A 20,613-nucleotide genomic window follows, 5' to 3' on the forward strand; every position below is an offset into this window, starting at 1 on the left:
TTGTCCCTGCCCCAGCCCCATAAACCCCACAAATCAATGATTTGCCATCAGGCATTGTGGGTGAAAAGAGGCCATGTTTATTACACATAGTCATTACCAATAAACAATGCAATACACATCTTAGCATATTCAAAATCCAATATGAAAGTGACATTTAAAAACACCTTTAAAAATAATATTTACAAGCAAGTTCTTCTTCGCATCAGGATCAAACCTAAGAAATTACCTAATCTAATTTTTATACAGAAGACATGTTAATTATCCTTCCAGCACCAAGGGCCTTCTAGCTCCCCTTAACGATGTAAGTCAATCTGTGAGGCCTCCTTACCCCCACAAGGGTGACCAGGACCAACCGGTCTTATGTGTTTCACCACAGCGGACAGTGACTGTATAAAAACGACATCAAATATTTAGAAGAAGAGGAAAGATAGAACAAAGAGGAAGGAATTCCATTCAAGGGTGTTAGAAATTTTCAGAACGATAATGAGATATTGAATGAAACCTTATTTAGATATTTAGTTAATAGTAACCAAAAAACATCTCTATTTACATTTGTATCACATTGAGAGGCATAAGCCACATCCAACCTATGATATTGACAAACAATATTCCACCATGGCGTAATTAAAAGTTTGGTCAAACATTTCCAATTGATTGTGATTTGTTGAAATGCTAAAGCCAACAAAAGATCAAACAAACCTCGCTCATGAAAAGACAAAGGAATGGATTCTGATAAACTACACATAAAAAGAAGAGTATTGGGCATGGGTGTCTGAATCTGAAAAATACTAGATAAACAAGCCCAGATTTGTGTCCAAAAAGAAATAACCAGGGGGCATGAAAATAAATGTTGTGAGAGATCTGCAGATGGAAAGTCACAGGACCAACATTTCTTATCATCGGTGTGTTTGAAATTAGCTATAGAAGGGAAGTGAGATAAAGTCTGTGATATAGAAAAAACATAGATTCAGTGGTAGAGGCGGATCTTGAGATTTTAAGCGACCGAGCCCAGATCTTATTCCATATATCAGTGCTCCAGGTAAAGTCTAAGTCCGAATCCCAAGCAAGTTCTACTTTAATTTTGTCTCGCTCCGGATTCATGAAATAAAATAATTTATAGATTAGGGAAGCTTTCAGAGTTGATGCTAATATTTTAAGAAGTGAGTCCTGAGTGATAGGAGTTTCATCTGAAGGAAGGGAATAAAAAATGCTTAGGAGTAGCTCCATTAGTATGGAAAATGGATGCAAAAAGGAACAAGGGCATTTAAATATAGCTTGAAAGTCTGGAAAAGAGGAAGGAGAAGTACCATCAAATAAATCTGTAACCCAGGGAATTCCCTTTACTCTCCATGAAGCCCAGTATAGAGGTCTATTATTAATAGTTATAAGATGATTATGTCACAAAGGAGAATGTAAAAAATTATTTCTAGTTATTATTTTCGGCTGAAGATGCGAATGTGTTTGAATAATGGAAGGGATGTGAGGATATTTTTGGCAGTGAAGGAGAGAATTTTCTTGGTCGAGAAAGGAGTAAACAAACAGCGTTCAATAGTGACCCAAAGAGGAGTGAAGGGAGAGGATTCCGTGAGAAGCCAATGAGAAGCTTGTTTTAAACTGAAAGCTTTATGATTTAAACAAAATTATGGAAAGTTTACCCCACCCACAAGCCTCGGTTTTCTAAGATGAAATAAGGATATTCTGGTTTTCCATAGAAATTTGGAAAGAAGAGAATCAATCTTTTTTAAAAAGGTAAAGGGGATGCGTAAAGGAATCAGTGAATAGTAATATAATAAAATACGAGTAATCATCATCTTAATGGAGTCCAACCGACCCCACCAAAAGAGAAAGAGGGGATTCCAGGATGAGAGAAGTTTGGAGATACGATCTAGAGCTATATTCATGTTTAATGTAACCGAATCTGTAATAGAGTTAGAAAACCAAATACCAAGATATTTGATCTTAGAATTATTCTAATAGAAGCCAGTAGATTCAAATTGTTGTGTGAGACAAAATGTTGTGATTGGTAGAACTTCAGTTTTATCAGAGGTAATCTTATAACCTGAAACCTCTGAGAATCCAGAGATTTCTTGTAATAATGAAGGAATAGAAGAGCCTGGATTAGAAATGAAAAGTAAAATATCATCAGCGTAAGCAGATAATTGCATGTGAATATTTCCATATGGAAACCCAAAAATAGAAGAATTTTGACGAATACGGGAAAGGAAAGGTTCAAGAGAAAGAATAAACAAAAGGGGGGATAGTGGACAGCCCTGTCTAACACCTCGATGAAGTGAAAAACCTGCGAGATTTGACCGTTGACAATGGTAGAAGCAGATGGAGTAGAGTAAAGGAGAGAAATAAGAGATATGAATTTAGCGCCAAAATCATGCCATCGTAGAGATTTTAATAAAAAGGACCAATCCACCCTATCAAAGGCTTTTTCCACGTCAATGGAAATCGCTGCCCGGGGAAAAGATAAAGAAGGGGCCTTGTTTAGAACATTAAAGAATAGACGAGAATTATCAGAGGTTAGTCCACCTTTAACAAATCCACATTGTTCAGGGCCTATTAAATGAGAGAGGAAGGATTCCAAGCGCATTGCCAAAAGTTTTGCAAAAATCTTATAATCAACATTTATCAATGAGATGGAACTGTAATTTTTACAACATTTGGGATCATTGCTTTCCTTATGAATAAGACAGATAGAGGCTTCAAAAAAGGTACCACTAGCTTCACCTGTAGAACAGAAATGTTGGAAAAGATTAAAAAGTTTTGGTAATAACAAATTGGAAAAGTGATGATAAAATTCTACAGAAAAAACGTCAGGGCCTGGGGATTTATTTTTCTTTAAAGAATTCAAGGAGGAGGAGACTTCCTGCATTGTGAGATCTTTATCTAGAGAAGCGAAATCTAGATCAGAAGAGGAAGGAGAAGGAATAGAAGTAAGATATTCATTAATAAGTGAATCAGTGGGAGGTGTGATTCAGGGGTGTATAAAATGCTATTAAATTTTGTAAATTCGGCTGATATATCTTTATCTTTGAAGAGAAGTGTGCCATTGGTAGATTGAATGGATTCAATGAATGTTTTCCCTTTTCTGGATTTTAAATAATTAGCAAGAAGGGAGCCCACTTTATTACGGCCACCATAGTATATAGCGCTACTGTGGGGCATAGTGAAGGAAGTGTTATCCGTAGAAATGTTATTAAATTCCATCTTAGCTCTGATAAGTTGTTGCAAAGTAGCGTCCGATGAAGAGGTATTGAATTGTTGTTCTAAATGTTTGATGGAAGATAAAAGTGATTAATGTTTATTGGAGGATAGTTTCTTTTCTTGGAAACAAAATCTATAATAAACCTGCGAGCGGTGGCCTTGAAGCTATCCCATATCACAACAGGAGACATAGAAGTATCTTCTTTAATAGAGAAGAATTCTTCAACTAAAGAGGTAAAAGAAGAGGAAAAGGTTGGGTCCTGTAAAAGAAAGTTATTAAACCTCCACCTAGACATTTTAAAATGAAGAGGAAGTAAGTCAAAGTCAGCGATCACCGGAGCATGATCTGAAATCAAAATGGGCTCAATCGAAGAGGAAACAAGGTTTTGGGCTAAAGATTTAGAAAAAAAGATTTACTCAATCCGGGATAAGGAACCATGGGGAGGGGAGAAAAATAAAATTCTGATTGGTTTGGGTTGCAAAGCCTCTAGGCATCGACTAGTTGAGTCTGAGTTATAGTGTTAAGAAATTGTGAGTTTTGTGAGTTTGTGAGTTTTGTGAGGAACAAAACATACCTGGGATTTGCGATCAATAAAAGGGTCTAAAACTTGATTGCAATCACCTCCAAGTATGAAAAACTCATCTTTATGTTGAGAAAACTTATCTGACAGTAGGCCAAAAAGAGGAATCTGGTTGAGTTGGAACATAGAGATTAAAAACAGTGAGAGGAATGTTGCTGATTAATAGTTTGACGATAATCCATCTACCATCAGAATCAATATCTTGTGTAACAACAGTACATTTCACTTTTTTATGGCATAAAATAACAACCCCATTCTTCTTTGTACTAGTAGGGGAGATCAATACTGATCCAACCCAATTATGGTTAAGTTTGAGAGCTTCAGTCTTGGATAAATGGGTTTCCTGTAAACAGACTAAAATCATGTTTATAGGAGGCTAGATGTGAAAAAATGCTCTGCCTCTTTGTAGGATTGTTAAAACCTCTTAAATTCAATGTAATAACTCTGAATAAAAAAAGAGTAACGTTAGATAAACAGTGTATTATTAAGAAATAATGGAAATGAATAGGAAATAAAAAATGAACATTTGAAACATTGAGAAGAATATATATAAAGTGTAAGGTAATATGAGAAAAAAGTGAGATGAGAGAATTGGAAAATAGAAGAGAGTTAAGAAAATAGAGGAATCTTTCAGGAACTGTAGAAGAGGAGACAAAAAGTAGCAGGGAAGAGGAAGACATGATATAAAGTAGGAAGAGTCAGGTAAAAAAAGGAAAGGAAAAGAGTGAGTGTATCAGTAAGAAGGAAGAAGTAAGGAAAAGAGGGAAAAGGAAGGAGAAAGGAAAAACAAGCAAAGACAGTACATATCCAAAAAGGATATATAAAGAAGTCAATGAAAGATTGAAATAATACAATAGGAGATATGCAACTAATTAAGCAAATGACAAGAAATAAAAAAAACATGAACCACATATGCTAGTTTAAATGAGCAACCTTGGAAGAAATGAAATACAAATGGAACATTACTGCAAAAAATCAATACATCAAGTAAAACAGAAAAGTGAACGATTAGAAGGTTGAGCAGTGTCCATGGCTCTTGAAGTATGGAAATGGATACATTTCCGAAGTTCCACATGGTCTTGAAAAAGACCAAGTCTGGTTCTGGTAAGTCACCTCAAAAATGCAGGGATGAAAGAGACCATATCGAGCACCAAGAAATCGCATGGGGGCTCGAAGATTAAGGAGCTCCTCTCTTCTTGCTGCTGTTGCATTTGATACATCTTGAGAGATATATACCCTCTGGCCGAGCCAAGAGATTTGTCGTTTGGTTCTGACTGCAGAGAAGACTGAAAGTAAGTCAGTAAATTTCCAAAAAAGGATAAGGACTCCCCTTGGCTTGACCGGAGTCGCAGATTTTGAAGAATGTGGACCCAGTCTGTGAGCTCTCTGAATACTTAGATACGTAGAGGAAGACATTTCCAAGAGCTTCGGCAAGAAGGAGGCAAAGAAGGAGACAGGATCATCACCCTCGAGAGCTTCAGGAAGTCCATAAATACGTAGGTTATTCCTTCTATTTCTATTTTCCAAATCCTCTGTGTGTTGTTGTAGAACTCGTATCTCCCTTTCCAAAGAAGAAACTCTGTGAGTTATCTTGTGCCACTGAGAGCTGCTGCTCCACTGAGGAAACCCTACCCCACATTATAGACCATTTCTCCTCCAGAAGTTGCATTTTACTTTTGGTTTCTTCCACAAATGGGCATAAAGCTCGAATTTCCTCCAAAAACAATTCCTAGGAAATAGGAGTTAATGTCTTGTCAGGAGAGGGAGGATCATGCTTTAGACCTATAGAAGATGAGGAAGGTGGTGAGGTTTTGGTAGTAGTAGACTGTGATGAAGAATGTCGATTCGGAGTAACACCTGCCATTTTTCCTTCGGTATGAGATGAAGGTAGTGCTGAGGAAGAAGTTGGTGGTGATGGAGAGGAATGACTTTTAGGTACAAACATAAATTGTGGCTTACCCAATCTTCCCATATATAGAAATTACTCGGGCAGCGTAAAGAGTAATGATTAAATTATATAACAGCTGTTTTCAAACCTCACAAAAAGAGTAATGTAAAATAAACTCTTGAGTTGACTAAAAGATTCACAAAAGAAGATACTATTCTGTTATAAACCTGAATGATGACAGCAAGCGAAATTGAACTAAAGTTGCATTAATAGTAAAGCCAGCAGGAAGCAAGTGATGAAAGAAAGTCACATAACAAAAGTGGATGTACGTCATTACGACGCACACTTTTACAACACGTTCCATTACAACACGGTTGTAACAACGCAAATCGTTACAACGACTTGCGTTGGGGGGCGCAAATTAAAACATTTTAATTTACTATTCCAACACCAGTCCCCGTGGATAGTAGGGAAGGTGTTGGGATAGTAAATTAAATGATTTACTATCCTTGAGCGCCCCCCAGCGCAATTCGTTGTAACAACTTTCGTTGTTATGACCGCGTCGTAATGGAACGGCGTTGTAATGGTTGCGTCGTAAACGTTGCATACCAACAAAAGTTAGTAGTATCCAGTTAGGAGAGCCATACTGAGAGAGTATTCCTGTGGAAGGGAGGTTGACAACCAAAAAAAAAAAAAAAAGGAAGCACCTAATGTCTAAGGCACTGTTAAAAAAGCATCAATATAATTAACATAGTCAAAATTATGGCAGAAAGAATTGAAATCCAAAAACAGCACATGAAAAAATATCATAGAAATTCCATTGTGTGGAAATGTGGGTAGTTCTATCAGAATCGTGGATCAGCTTGCGTGTCATAATATTGGCCAGCAGAGTAGACAGATGAGCTGATGTTCTGAGGTAAATGAGATAATAATGAAAGGCTGGCTGTAAAAAGCAGAGCTCTTCAAAAAGACAAACAGCTTACTGTAATGATGAGCCTCTTCAATGAACAGGAATGCTGTTGTCTAAATAATGCATTCATTGAGAAGGGATATCCGCTTTTAATCCATGCGGGCTTTATAAAGGATTATTGCGCTGCATTCAAGATGGCGGGCGCACTGAGGAGAATATACCGATTGCTGAAAGGACGATAAGCATGACTCGCGTAGTTTTGAAAAAACCCTCACTAGGCTCACAGCATCTTCCGGTTCCCAAGTCGGTGGAGTCTGCTTGTGAAGGGTGAGAAATAACGCACTCGCTGCTCGTTGTATGTCCTTGTGTGGCAGAGTCACTAGCTCAGGTGGCCATCTTGTGCGGCGCAGAGACCACGCCCCCTCATTGATCATTTCTAACTAAGCATATCCTGCTCACACTGTTCCTATCTCTCTCCTCCTGTGGATAATTCTTTGACCAAATAAACCCTGCTCGTTCCCCCTTTGAATCTGTCCCTCCTATCCCTTTCACCCATTTTCCCAGTTCTACCCAATGTTCGGTGATCTGACAACTACATGTGAGATAATAATAGTGTTTTCTCTTCCAATGTTTATTCGCATTGTATTCGCATACTGCACTTTCTGTGTTTCGCATAGACTCTGCCTCAAAAAGTGTATATGCAAATTACTGCACTGTTAATTGAACACCTTTTTTAGTTAAAATCAATAAAACAGAACAGTTTTGATATATATTTAAATGAAGAGAGGATGTAGCCTTATGGCTAGAACGGTCGACGTTGAAGGGGAACCGGGTTCGAGTCTCAGCAATGACGCTCAACATCCTGTGATTCTGGGCAAATCACTTAATCTCCCCATGCCTAACAAAAATGAATGTGTCCTCAGGTAATGAAACTGGTGCCCTTGTAAAGCGCTCTGATACGCGATATCTTCGGTTCTATATAAAACTAATATATATATATATATATATATATATATATATATATATATATATATATATATATATATTACCTACTGGCGGTCGCCAGTAGGTATATATAGTTAGGATTTTTTCTCTATGGGTTTTTTGAAAATTCTATGTCTAATAACTTTGGCGTTTGTGGACGGAATTGGCTGAAATTTTCAGGAAAATGGCACATTTTGTTTCTGAGCAGCCCTTGAAAATTTGGGGGGGGTTCGTCAAGGGGGGGCCGAGAAAAAAGGGGGGTCCCAAAACGTGTTTTTAACATTGAGTTTTCCATAGGGCGGTTGGCCTCACTTTTAGCCCGAACGGCTGAATGGATTTGCACGAAACTTGGCAAAATTGTAGGGACTGGTAGCCCGATGTGCCTTTTGTAGGTCTCAATATATGTGCTCCAGTGGATTTTGAGAAATTAACGTTTAAAAAAAGATATATATCTGTAACAGCGGACCGGGCAGCGCTCTGGTTCGCGGACTTTTCGCGCAACGGAGCTTTGTGAAGCGAAGCTGATTGGTTCTCCGGCGTCTGTCAACATTCCAAACAGTCCGTAGCGGCCGCCATCTTGTCTCTCGGTAGGATCGAGAGACAAGAGGAGGTCAAAACAAAGGGGGAAATAACTATAAGGGGGCATAGTAGATCCTCGCTGACCCCCTAGGTTTGATGTGGAGGTTTTAAAAGGGCCCCGCGGGGCAAAAAAAAATAATAATAATAATAATCGAACGGCTGAATGGATTTGCACGAAACTTGGCAAAATTGTAGGGACTGGTAGCCCGATGTGCCTTTGCTAGGTCTCAATATATGTGCTCCAGTGGATTTTGAGAAATTAACGTTCAAAAAAAGATATATATCTGTAACAGCGCTCCGCTTCGCGTAACGGAGGTTTGCGAAGCTGATTGGTCATTCTGTCACTGGGCTATAGTTGGGCTACATCTGGCTGATATTTGGGCTACATTTGTTTTTTTGTGTGTCTGGCGGCCATCTTTGGGCTACATTGGGCTACATTGGGCTTCATTGGGCTACATTCGGCTAATTAGCAAATAGCTCATCGCAAACTAGGAATGGTAAAGAATCGCTATTTATTCCTTAAAGTTCGCTATTTAGGAAATGCAAAAAACTTTGATGATATATATGGCGGTTCATCTCTAACAAGATAAGAAGCATAGGGATACATTTATGATGACTGGCGCATCACCAGGGATGTGTTAGTCATTCTGTGCCGCTGTTCCGTCACCTATGGTGTGCTGCATTTACAATGCGGCGCATCATGGGGCAAAAACAGCACAGATGCGTGATGTATCTGTGCCGTAAAGGTGGCGCATTGCTGGAGTTGTATCGCAAGTGTGATGAAGCTCCAGCAAGGGTCGGGGGTGCCCCTGTCGCAGGGTTTCTGTTCTCACACAGAACTGTGGACAGAGGATTGGAACCTCGGCGAATGCATTGCTGGAGTTGTATCGCAAGTGTGATGAAGCTCCAGCAAGGGTCGGGGGTGCCCCTGTCGCAGGGTTTCTGTTCTCACACAGAACTGTGGACAGAGGATTGGAACCTCGGCGAATTAGGGTGTCCCAAAACTCACGTTAGTAATCAAAAACTCCTTAGCAAGCTAGGTACAGTGTCACATTGGATATAACAAACTCTCAATGTTTAGACAATCCAGAATATGAACTTATAGTACCTCAGGATACGTGGAACTCATGAACAGTCGGTCGTTATAGATTTCTTAGAAACCAGAAAATGGAGTTAAGAAGAACAGATGTGTATTTGAAATGTTTATTTAGTAATGCCGTCTTCTCAGGCGTAGTACCTTAGATAATAAAAGTACACATATTATCAGTAGCAAAATTACCAGCATAGTTACTAGTACATAAAAAGTGAATGGTGATAGTATGTTAACATGCTGTAAATGAATAAGAGTTAGCAACACTTATAAGCAGCCGCGGGCCGTGGAGGGAGTTACGGTGAGGCAGGGAGGCGGGGAGGGGGAGAAGCAGGGTGGAGAATACAAGTACACATATTATCAGTAGCAAAATTACCAGCATAGTTACTAGTACATAAAAAGCGAATGGTGACAGTATGTTAACATGCTGTAAATGAATAAGAGTTAGCAACACTTATAAGCAGCCGCAGGCCGTGGAGGGAGTTACGGTGGGGCAGGGAGGCGGGGAGGGGGAGGGGCAAGGTAGAGAGGGCTCCACCCTGCTTCTCCCCCTCCCCGCCTCCCTGCCTCACCGTAACTCCCTCCACGGCCCGCGGCTGCTTATATCTCACCCTCCCTAATACACATATTATATTATTTGCTAAGAAGGTCTCTTTGTGTTGGTTTAGGGCGTGCCCATACTTTAGTGTCTTAGATTTGAAGGAATCACATCAGCATACACCAGCTCTCTCTTCATGTGAACCGCATCAACTGTTGTGTATGTGTGTTCGGCAAAGCAATATAAAAGCCGCCTCATGCCCAGAATTGGCAGAAGTTGCACTTATGTTATGAGTATGAAGTCGTGGAGATCAGACCTCATAACAATTCTGTATCGTGTTGTTCTTGAAACTTTAGCACTCGCTGTACAGATATAGTTTAACAAGTAAAGCAGATAGTAGACCAATAACATATTATTCTCATGTAAACCACGATGAACTACTAGGTGGAAAGCTAAAGCAACAACTAAGTGTCGTGTGCAGAAGTTGCAAAAAAGGAAAAATGGCGTTTAAACCGGTAATGAGCCCATGCTAACTTAACACGGTGTAAAGATATCCAGGACCTAGATGACACCTCCTCATGATCCGGAAACGAACTGAATAAGATAATAGAAGTGCCATCTCATGAGAGCAGATTGCAAGTTTATATGTGGACGGTCCGCAAGGTAAAGCATTAAAAACTAGGAAAATTTAATGCTAAAGAAAAATAAAACAGCCAAGTACTTTATCGAGTCTTAAGCCAATAGGCAAGGTAAATAATAAAAACTTGACAAATAAGTTAATGAATTGTCAATGAAATGCTAGTACTCAGCATATCAAACATGAAAAAGGTCTATGACATAACTGTGTATGCAAAATAAGCTGCAACAGCCTCCAATAGGAAGTCACCGTCTTCATCCGAAAACAGTTCAGCCATCCAATTTAAAAGCGGAAAAGAACATACGTGCTCTCCCAGCACCGGATCCTCTATCACCATCAGAGGACAGCTCGGTGGGTTTTCAAGAAAGCTCTGTTCCAAGAAAGACTGTGCTGCCGCCAGTAAATTCCAGGGACCAAGTAGTCCATGCATCAATGCCACAGCCATAATCCTTTCGCCAGGACAAACCAACTCGTGAGTAATGATAGGAGTCATCAGCTGATTAAAGTCGACGTCAGGAGAAACCGGTCCGCAGAGACACAAATCAATGGCCCAATCGAAATCACAGGTCAGGCAGTGAAATACAGGCTGGATACAGGTGAAGTAGGAGAACCGAAAAGATAATCCATATGCCGTGCTTAATATCGCCAACGGCATTGTGCCATAATATTCTAGCATGCGATTGCGGAACAGTGTCAGCAGCTGCAGGGTCGGAGGTTGCATAGGAGGGACATCCATATTTAAAAATGTAAAAAAGCACAAGAGCGTCCGCTGGTAATGCAAGTAAAAATGCCAATCCACGAACCAGAGTGCAGAAAATACAATGAAAGGAAGCAGGGATGACTCCAAAGATTTTCTCAAATGAAGTCACGAGGCCACTGGTAACAACTTTAAAAAAGTGTGTCAGGGACTTTGTGGAGGATGCGTTAAAGATAGTCGGAAACATGTTGCTGAAATTGAAAGGCAAATCTTAATTGAAAAGGGTGTGCACCTCTGTACGGGTGTTCGCTATGTGAAGTACGAAAGTTTCACGGGCCGAACTCAAGGCCACCTCTCTCTGAGACAAAAGAGCTCTTATTCTTGCCATGCCGTTGAAACGTGTCCCAAGGTTGGTATTTGTGGCCAGATTGAAAACTCCCTATGTTCATGTGTGGGAGGAAATAGAACATTTCTGCAGCAAATAACCCGTTCACTTACTGTTACGATAAAAGGAATACTTTTAATTAACTCAGAACAATCTTCATTATTGAGCATCAAATAACTACCATTTTCCAACAACTTGAACGTGGGGATGATAGCAGGAACTGGCGTGCCTTGCAACACGCAAGCCATATTTGGTCGGTGTTTGTTGCATGAACCGTGTAACTGTATGTGCCTACACATTAGTGAATGATCTGGCGTCTCAGTGCATTCCTCTCCATTCAGATAAACTTCTTGATCATCTTTGAAACATCTGTATGTGTATGGAAGCGACCAGACCTCATGAAGAAAAGCACTACCTAAAGGTTCATAACGACCTATTGGTATATATTTCATACAATTTGAAAACTTATATAAAGCAAAAGGCAGCGTTATTAAACCGTGGATAAGGCATGTTGTCAAAAAACCCGCAATCCTCTGCTGATGATTTCACTGAGCATGTCATGAATGATGTAATATGTGACATCATCAGCAGTGGATTACGGGTAATAGTATCTCTAGTTTACTCCCCTATAGCTGTCTTTATTTTAACATAAGTGTGTGTTTCCCTCCCTTATACTTACTGTTTTTGGTTCGCTTCCAGTTCGCGTACCGGCGAGCGAACTAGGAAGCGAACTAAGAGAAATAGAGGTTGGCACAGTTCCAAATATTGTACCAATTTTTTAATAACGGGGAGGTAGTTCTGAAAAGAACTTTTTTTTTAATTTTTCTGAACATTTTTTTACTGTTTTTGAATTTTTCGGAACAGTTTTATATTTTTTTGGGTTTTTCTTGGAGGGGGCAATGAAAACGATTCATTGTAAAGGGCTCAACAGGAGCAACAAAACAAAAAAAAGAAGTATTTATTATTTTGGGCGTTTCGGACAAACTTGCATATGATAGTCAATAGCTCTGTTGATCAGAGTGATGCTTCTTTCTCCGTAGGAAATGAATCCATCGCAAAATACGCAGGTGTGTTTTACTTCACCAAATCTCATTTGTATATTTGGCACCATCTCCCTGCCCTCTGGTCCCGTTACTTCCGGTACAACAGATCTTCTGGCCATAATAGGGAGATTATCTAGGTCGTTCCGAAACTGTGCAGCACTGTAGTTGTTAGGATGCCACCTAGTCATATGGCGATGCATTGTGTAGTTTCCGAAACTGTATTTTTTGTCGGTCCCTCTGGACAGTCTATCTTGACATATAAGGCAAGTTACGTATCTTGCATTTACTTTTTTCTGACCTTTGGGAATTTTAAAAAATTGCCAAATGAAGTTTTCTTTCCGGTGAGACGTCCTGGGCTGCTCAGGCAAAAACTGCCTCTCTTCGTGCTCGTCCTCCTGTTCCTCTTCTTCTTCTTCTTGTTGAATTATAACTTGAGCAGGTGGTCCACTCTTCCTTGGATGTGGTGGAGGTGGTGGGGAAGCACCAGCTGAAGCTACTAAAGAAGCCATTGCTCAGTGATCACAAAGGGTCTTTCTCTCACAATGATGAAAGTCAGAGTGAGGAAAGAAGGAGGGATTTTCATCATTTGGGAAAAACAAGAGTTCTCAACCAATCAAAAGTGTTCATTTTAGATTATATGACCTAGTCTTACATCATTAGGAAACCAAAAGTGAAATGAACCAATGAAAAGTGTTATTACCAAGTCACATGACTTGCTGTGTTTACGTTAAGCGCTTTGCAGGGCCTCCCGGTTTGCTTCCAGAAACCTGCGCTTTGCGACTCGCTTCGCGTACCAGTTCGCTAACGTAGTACGTCATATGACGTATCACGCGACAACGTGAAACGTCATGCGGACGGGAGGCGTCACGATGTTGTTTTGTAACGCGGCACTTGCGGTAAAGAAACGTTTACCGGCTCGCGGTCTATTTCGCGGCATCAAGGTCAGCTAACGGGAAGCTTCCCGATTTGCGAAGCGGGAACGAAGAAAAAAAAATATTTAAAAAAAAAATTATTCATAAACATATAAAATATATTTTTGGATTTAAAGAAGAATACATTTTACAGCTACAGATATTAGCTGTTAAAAAACCAATGAAATTCACAGAAAAAACCATAGGTTATGGACCATATATAGTTAGGAATTAGCATTTACAAAACCTTGAAAATTCACTGAAAAAACCATAGGTTATAGACCATATATAGTTAGGAATTAGCATTTACAAAACCTTGAAAATTCACTGAAAAAACCATAGGTTATAGACCATATATAGTTAGGAATTAGCATTTAAAAAACCTTATTTTACTCACACAAAACCATTGAAATTCCATATATAGTTAGTTGCACTAACTATATATCGTGCACCCGCAATCCACTGCTGATCATGTCACATATTACATCATTCATGACATGGTCAGTGACATCACTGATGACATCACTGATGACATCTCAAATGACATCACTGATGACATCACTGATGACATCTCATTTGACATCATTCTTGTGCTAATACGATAAACCTCTTCAGACTCTAATAGAACCTTAGATACACTCAGTGTATACAGACACTCACACACTGCCACTCATCCATGGAGTTACTCACACACCCAGTCAGTCATGCAAAGAAACAATCTCACCTCCATTTCTTCAACTATACAGTTAAACACACCTTACTTATTGAAACATATACTAACACATATTTACTCTCTTATACAATCCCTGATACAAGTTCACAATGATCGATACAACCACTCACTCATTCAGTGGCTCTCATGCACAGTTATTTATATATGCCAACTCTCACATGTACTGTGTTTTACATATGTACTTACTATGACATGTAGCATTGAGATATCCATTCACTCATCAATACACTCATGCACACAGTCAACTGCCCATGTAGCTGTTTCCACATGCACTCTTGAACTCATACACCTAGTGAATAAACTGCTCACACATCTATGCATAGAGTCTCACACCTTCCAGCCACCCCCACACAAACTCAATCTCCCATAGAAATACTTGGGCAACCAATTAATAACACATATAGCCTCTCGTATAGCTAATGATCAACACATGCAGCAGTTTACAGAACAACAGACATAATGATGCACAAATTAAGACAGTTTAGTCACTAACCCATGCATTCAGTGAGACACATTTAATCACTCACTCATACAGTCAGTCATGCACCTACTAAATCCTTCATCCAGACACTTATACATCCACTCAAGACATATTTTAACTTTACAGAAAAATACAGTCACTGGATGTTGTCATCAGTGATGTCATTTGAGATGTCATCAGTGATGTCATCAGTGATGTCACTGACCATGTCATGAATGATGTAATATGTGACATGATCAGCAGTGGATTGCGGGTGCACGATATATAGTTAGTGCAACTAACTATATATGGAATTTCAATGGTTTTGTGTGAGTAAAATAAGGTTTTTTAAATGCTAATTCCTAACTATATATGGTCTATAACCTATGGTTTTTTCAGTGAATATATATATACATACATTTATGTGTGTGCTCCCAGTTTCAGGGTTGGCTTGTAGCATGGGCGTGCTGGGCGTAGGCCAAGGGCGCCAATATTCTGAGGGGAGAACGTAGCTGTGTGCATTAAGTTATGCAATCAGCAGCGGCCCTCTCATTTTGCTCCAGCCTTGTCCGTGTTCATGAGCGCTCGTTTCGTTCAGATTTGCAAGTTTAAAGCTGTTTCAAGCCTTCATTATCATACGATGGGCAAGGTCTTTAACACTCCATTAGCCTCCTCCTTGGGCTTCCGTCACCATTTCACCCCTGCTGACACACGCCAAAAATACCATCATCCTCGTGAGGCAGCTAAGCTATTGGTGACTTGGGTGAGCTGTAGTAGGTACAGGATAATTGTGTTCAGGGGCCACTCACAGCTCAGCCAGGGACTGACCAGTGACCACAAAAGAGCACATGCTTCCTAATTTCATTCACTAGCATCAGCAAGGGACCACATTTCTCTCTGCCCAGGGCGCTATCATAAGAAAGGCCAGCTCTGCCCAGCTTCATCTGGGCTGCTTACAATCGCCAGATACCACTAGATGGACAAAAACAATCCTGCTTAATAGGATTTTCCATGAACTTTTGTAGTTTTTAGGTCTCGCTGATCCAGCACGCATGCGCTGTCAGCGAGACATTTAGTAAACTGGCTTTTGAAAGTGTTTCCAAAGGGCGACCAGCTTACTCTCACGCGCACAAGCACGCGCGATCTCTTTCACTTTCCCTCACAACTCCCTTTCGCATGAGGAGCCTTATGCAGCTTCACCACTAGATGGTGTCACAGGTCATGTTTTCTAATGTGATCAGTTTACAGAAAAATGACAAAATATTTACTTGTTCTTTTTAATTTGGGCAGGTAATGCTAGTTTCATGTTTTGTAATGCACTCTTAGAGAGCGCATAGGTGCAGTCCCTCTCCTTCAACCCACTCTTTTTTTTACCCCGCCCTCCTCCCACTCACAACCTTTTAATCCTCCTCCGTCCTCCATTATTTCAGACACCCTCGTATCACCCTTTCTCACAGTCCTTCTTCTGTTCTCCTTTGTCTTTCCACCCTCCTTCCTCGTGTTGATTGACCACCATAAACCCCCAGAGGCTTGTTTTCGTAGAGGGGTTTATCGTCGGTGCTCTGGTCAGCACCACCCCTGGAATTCAGAGTTGACCAGCCCAGTGTGCTTGGAGCACTTCAGCTGGGAATGAATACCTGTGTGCCGCAGGGGCGCTAATCTTGCTAAACAAACAGCGCTGATAAGAGCTGATAAATGGCAGCGGAGACAGCTGCGCCGAAAGGCGCGCCCGCCATTACCCCTGTGCTTTTCAAGGTTCACTTAAAGTATTACTCAAGAACGTGGCAGCCCTCTGTTCCGCCGTCGAGGCCCCTTAATTGATGTTGCACGGCCACAGCGTGGTGCAATAAGCGGCCGCCCTGTGGCACCACGGATGCCTCTCTTGGGATGCCGCGGCAGTCTCTCCAGTGCTGCAGGCCATACCTTATCAAGCGGGCACTGTCCTCGTCGCTGTAGGGGAAGTGATACTCACATGGGACGGGACACAGCCGCATGCCGATCCACACTTCCCTCGCCTGCGGAAAAACAATGGGTAGCGATCTCCCCACCTCTCTCCTGTGGGCACTTCGGCTGCCAGAGGGTAAACGCAGTATTCTCACCTCTCGAGGTAATTGCAAGAGCAGGAGGGAAGATCCACTAATTGTTTATATAGCGCGGACTTTACCCGAAGGTGTCAGAGCGCTTCACAATAGGAACAGCAGTGATACATGAGGAGAACATTAGATAGATAGTAAGATAGAACATTGCTTTCAATATTTTTTAATAGATCCCTCTTCCCTGTGATCTGATTTGAAAATGTTGCCTTGCGTGCTATGTTTTATCCTGCACACATTAAGTGCGTTAAATTAAAACTTAGTATGTTAGAGTATGTGCCCCGCCACCTCCAGCGATGCCCGCAGTGCCCCCCACCTCCCTCCCACCTCCAGCGATGCCTGCAGTGCCCTCCCACCTCCAGCGATGCCCGCAGTGCCCCCCACCTCCCTCCCACCTCCAGCGATGCCCTCCCACCTCTAGCGATGCCCGCAGTGTCCCCAAATTACAAATGCTATAGGTGTCACATTTACGAAAGTCAAAACTATTGGCATTGTAATTGACAATGCTATCAATTTCGCTATTTTCAAAACCAACACATAAATAAAAAAATTGTCATTTACAATCCCAATAGCTCAAACTTTCCTAATGCGAGACCTATTGCATTGAAAATTCTTGTTGAATTTGGAAGGCACTCGCAGGGTGCACACAATATTCAAGACACAAATAGCCAATGTAAAGTAATTTGCCCCATGCCACACATTTGAAGGCTTTAAAGAAGTGGTATTTAACTTTGTCAGTATGTTGCAAATAACCTTAAATAAATTGATACCGTAAAAAAGCATTTTCTTGAAGCGTAATGGGATGGGGGTCAAATGTCAGTGTTGTTTAGAGGATTTCTGTCAACCCTGTAGAATCCACTAATAACACTTCTTGCTCCTGGAATCTATCAGCCCTCTGTAGTCACTGATATAGGTTCCAAAAATGAAAGCCGGGCCTGAGGAATCCCTCAGCTGCCCCTGCACGCCATTTCGTGTTGCCATAGGATCCTGTTTATTTGTACTCGACAGCCCTACTCTCAGGGGAGCTCTCGCTCATTTAATGAAGTGTTTCACAGTTTCCCCTCATTTTTTCCTGAAAATATGCATTCTATCCAAGCATTCCGCGACCTAGTGATTATTCGTGTTGCCACCCTAGCACAGAGAAAGGAACGCTACTCTGTGTTGCCCACTACATATCTGCTAATTCATTGCGAACACAGGTTGTAACTTAATGTACCCAACACTGCCAATTTTGTGTGCTCAGTGCACTCTGTCATTAGTATGACCTAAGAGTACTGTGGATTGTAAGGATGCGCAAGGTTCGCATAACACTGCGCTCAGGACCAGCTTTAGCGCTGGTGGCGGCCTGTTCGACAATGTCTGTTGGCGTCCCCCCAATGACCACCTCTGCCACGGATTCCGTCACCACCGCCCTTTAACAGTGCCCCTCAAGTCTCCATAACCATTGTCTCTCAGATTCATTTAGTGTTATAGCACCACTCATGCCAGAGTATGGTGTCCGAGCACTTTACATCACACACACATTTAACAGTGACAATCATAGGTGTGTAAATCAGTGTATAGGAAATGTTACATCAGACAGGACTACAAGGCGTAGTGTAGGAGTGACATGCCATTGATACTGGTAGGCAATATAGTTTAAGAGTCCTTATTCTGTAAAAGCACAAATTCAGAATTTGAAACGTAACATCATTGTTAGCTGTTCTCTTTAATAAGAATTGTTTTCCACCCAAATTAACCCTTTTGGCAAGGTTAGGATAATGAAAGACTGTGCAAAAAACATACATCTCTAACATAATAGTTGCAGTTTACACGCAACTGTTTGATGACAAGTTAATAGCTCAAGGGTCTATATTACGATTTTGACTTACAAACAACAAGTAACAAAAGGAGCTCTCTTACAGAAGCAGTAACACACTGACCTATTTACATTACATGCACTTTGTTATCTGCATGGGACACATTCTTAGCAGCAGGCATTTTAACCCTCTGTGCTACCTTAGGATGAGTCAAAACTTCCTCTAGACAAACTATTTCCAGGAACACGATAAATCACTGGAGTTATCTTGACGTTTTAATTGATGCCTACAAAAATTTCTGAAGGCCAGAAACGCTCCAGCAGGTTGGTGCTTTTAAAATGATAATATTACTTGTAAAAATGACGCCCCCACCCCAAGTCACCTTGACTGCGCTTATGAGTATTAGCCAGGGGCGTAACGGAGGCCTGCCCAGACATGCGGTGCAGGGAGGCCCGCACCCCTTTAAGGGACCGAACCCTTTAGGGTGCCCCATTCAACCCCAGGCCTATGAAAATGTATGAGATATGCGAGACACAACGGCCCCTCATCACTTTCAGCATAGGAGGGTCCCATCATTTTGCATTATGCCACTGGTATTATCAGTGCTTAATTTGAGCCAGTGGTTTCCGGTGCTGGGCAGTGGCACTTACTTGTCAACACCAGCGTTTGTGATAGTCTGCCACAAGGTGGCGCTGCCTGAATAAAATAGAGATGAATACAACAGTTAATTATTAACTCAGTATATGTTAAAAATTACTATGACCTGCAGCTCACGCCATTCTTATAGCGTTGGGGACTTGAAATAGTCCGAATTGCCACGCTTGTAGGAGTGTGAATGTTAGTAGTTGTGCTGTAACTATCATTGGCAGCATGGCAGGGGCTGTCAGGTTTCGCCGTTCTGTCCCCAGGATGGTATTGATGCTCAAAAAGGGCCCACCTCTAGATCATCCCTAGTCTGGCTAAGGTCACAGACTCTAAAGGAGATCAAGCGGGGGAAAATGGGATGTCCGGAGGGGAACAGCTGGGCTGGCAGAAGTGGAGACCTGCAAGACACACAAAGCACGAAATAAATGGTATATCCCTGGTGATACAGACTCCCTATATTAGGAATGCTTAAGAACAACACCTCACCTGTAATACTAACAGGAAAGACTGCAATAAGAGTGAAGTAGAGCGGGCTTCTTCTCATTCCCTAGGGATGCCTATATACATAAAGGAAAGAAAACATTGGAATTACCTGCTTCTCTTCTTTCCCCCATAACCAGTAATAAAGGTGAGCTAGATGAACCTACCCCAACCAGGATTGAGGATGTCTTTGACGCCCAAAGAAACAGCAAAACCTTCTACTTCACTCCACTTCAAAATAAACAGAAGAAAGTAAAATCGAGGAACCATAGGTTTGTTTCCCAATGATAGTCTTGGTACTCCCTCCGAGGTGTGTATTTAGGGTAATAATCAGGAGTTCAACGAATGGCATACGAAGTCTCACACACCCTTCTGGCTCATACACACCATACCTAGAGAAAACAATAATATGCTCCAATGTCCGAGCACAAATACAGCCCAGAACAGTATAATGTTATGCTCCAATGTCCGAGCACAAATACAGCCCAGAACAGTATAATGTTAAGCTCCAATGTTCGAGCACAAATGCAGCCCAGTAACGTGCAACAGAAAACACTGGCCGTTGCAGATCCTTCTCTGCAAAGGCAGCACAAAGAAAACGCTGTCAATTCTAAGCGTTTGTCAGGAAAACAAAGAAAGTCACAACCCCCCACAACGAGACCTGAACCAGGGGATGTGTTGAACAGATGCGGGCGCTTCCTAAGCCCCACCGAGGAATCCGAAAAGGAACACTGGAAGCTGGAACTGATGAGCCTCGGGTGAATACCGCACACTCCCAAACAACAGAACGGGAGGCGAGCACCCGTCACGCCGCTTCAGGCGCTTCAAAGCCCCGCCAAGATAATCCAAGGGAAAACACACAGGAATGCAAAAACAAATCTGGCAAGCCAAGTACACTGAATAATCGGCGCCGCGTCCACAGAAGACGCCGTATATGACTGTTACCT

At 41.3% G+C, this 20,613-nt stretch overlaps 1 protein-coding gene across 1 annotated transcript in view; it reads left to right on the forward strand.

Moving 5' to 3' along the window:
* NOS3 (nitric oxide synthase 3) overlaps nt 1-20,613 on the forward strand; it is a 999,469-nt gene that overhangs the window by 307,648 nt on the left and 671,208 nt on the right. The gene's annotated exons all lie outside the window — the stretch shown is intronic.

This window comes from Lissotriton helveticus, chromosome 10 (assembly GCF_964261635.1).
Source record: "Lissotriton helveticus chromosome 10, aLisHel1.1, whole genome shotgun sequence".
NCBI classification, from domain to species: domain Eukaryota; kingdom Metazoa; phylum Chordata; class Amphibia; order Caudata; family Salamandridae; genus Lissotriton; species Lissotriton helveticus.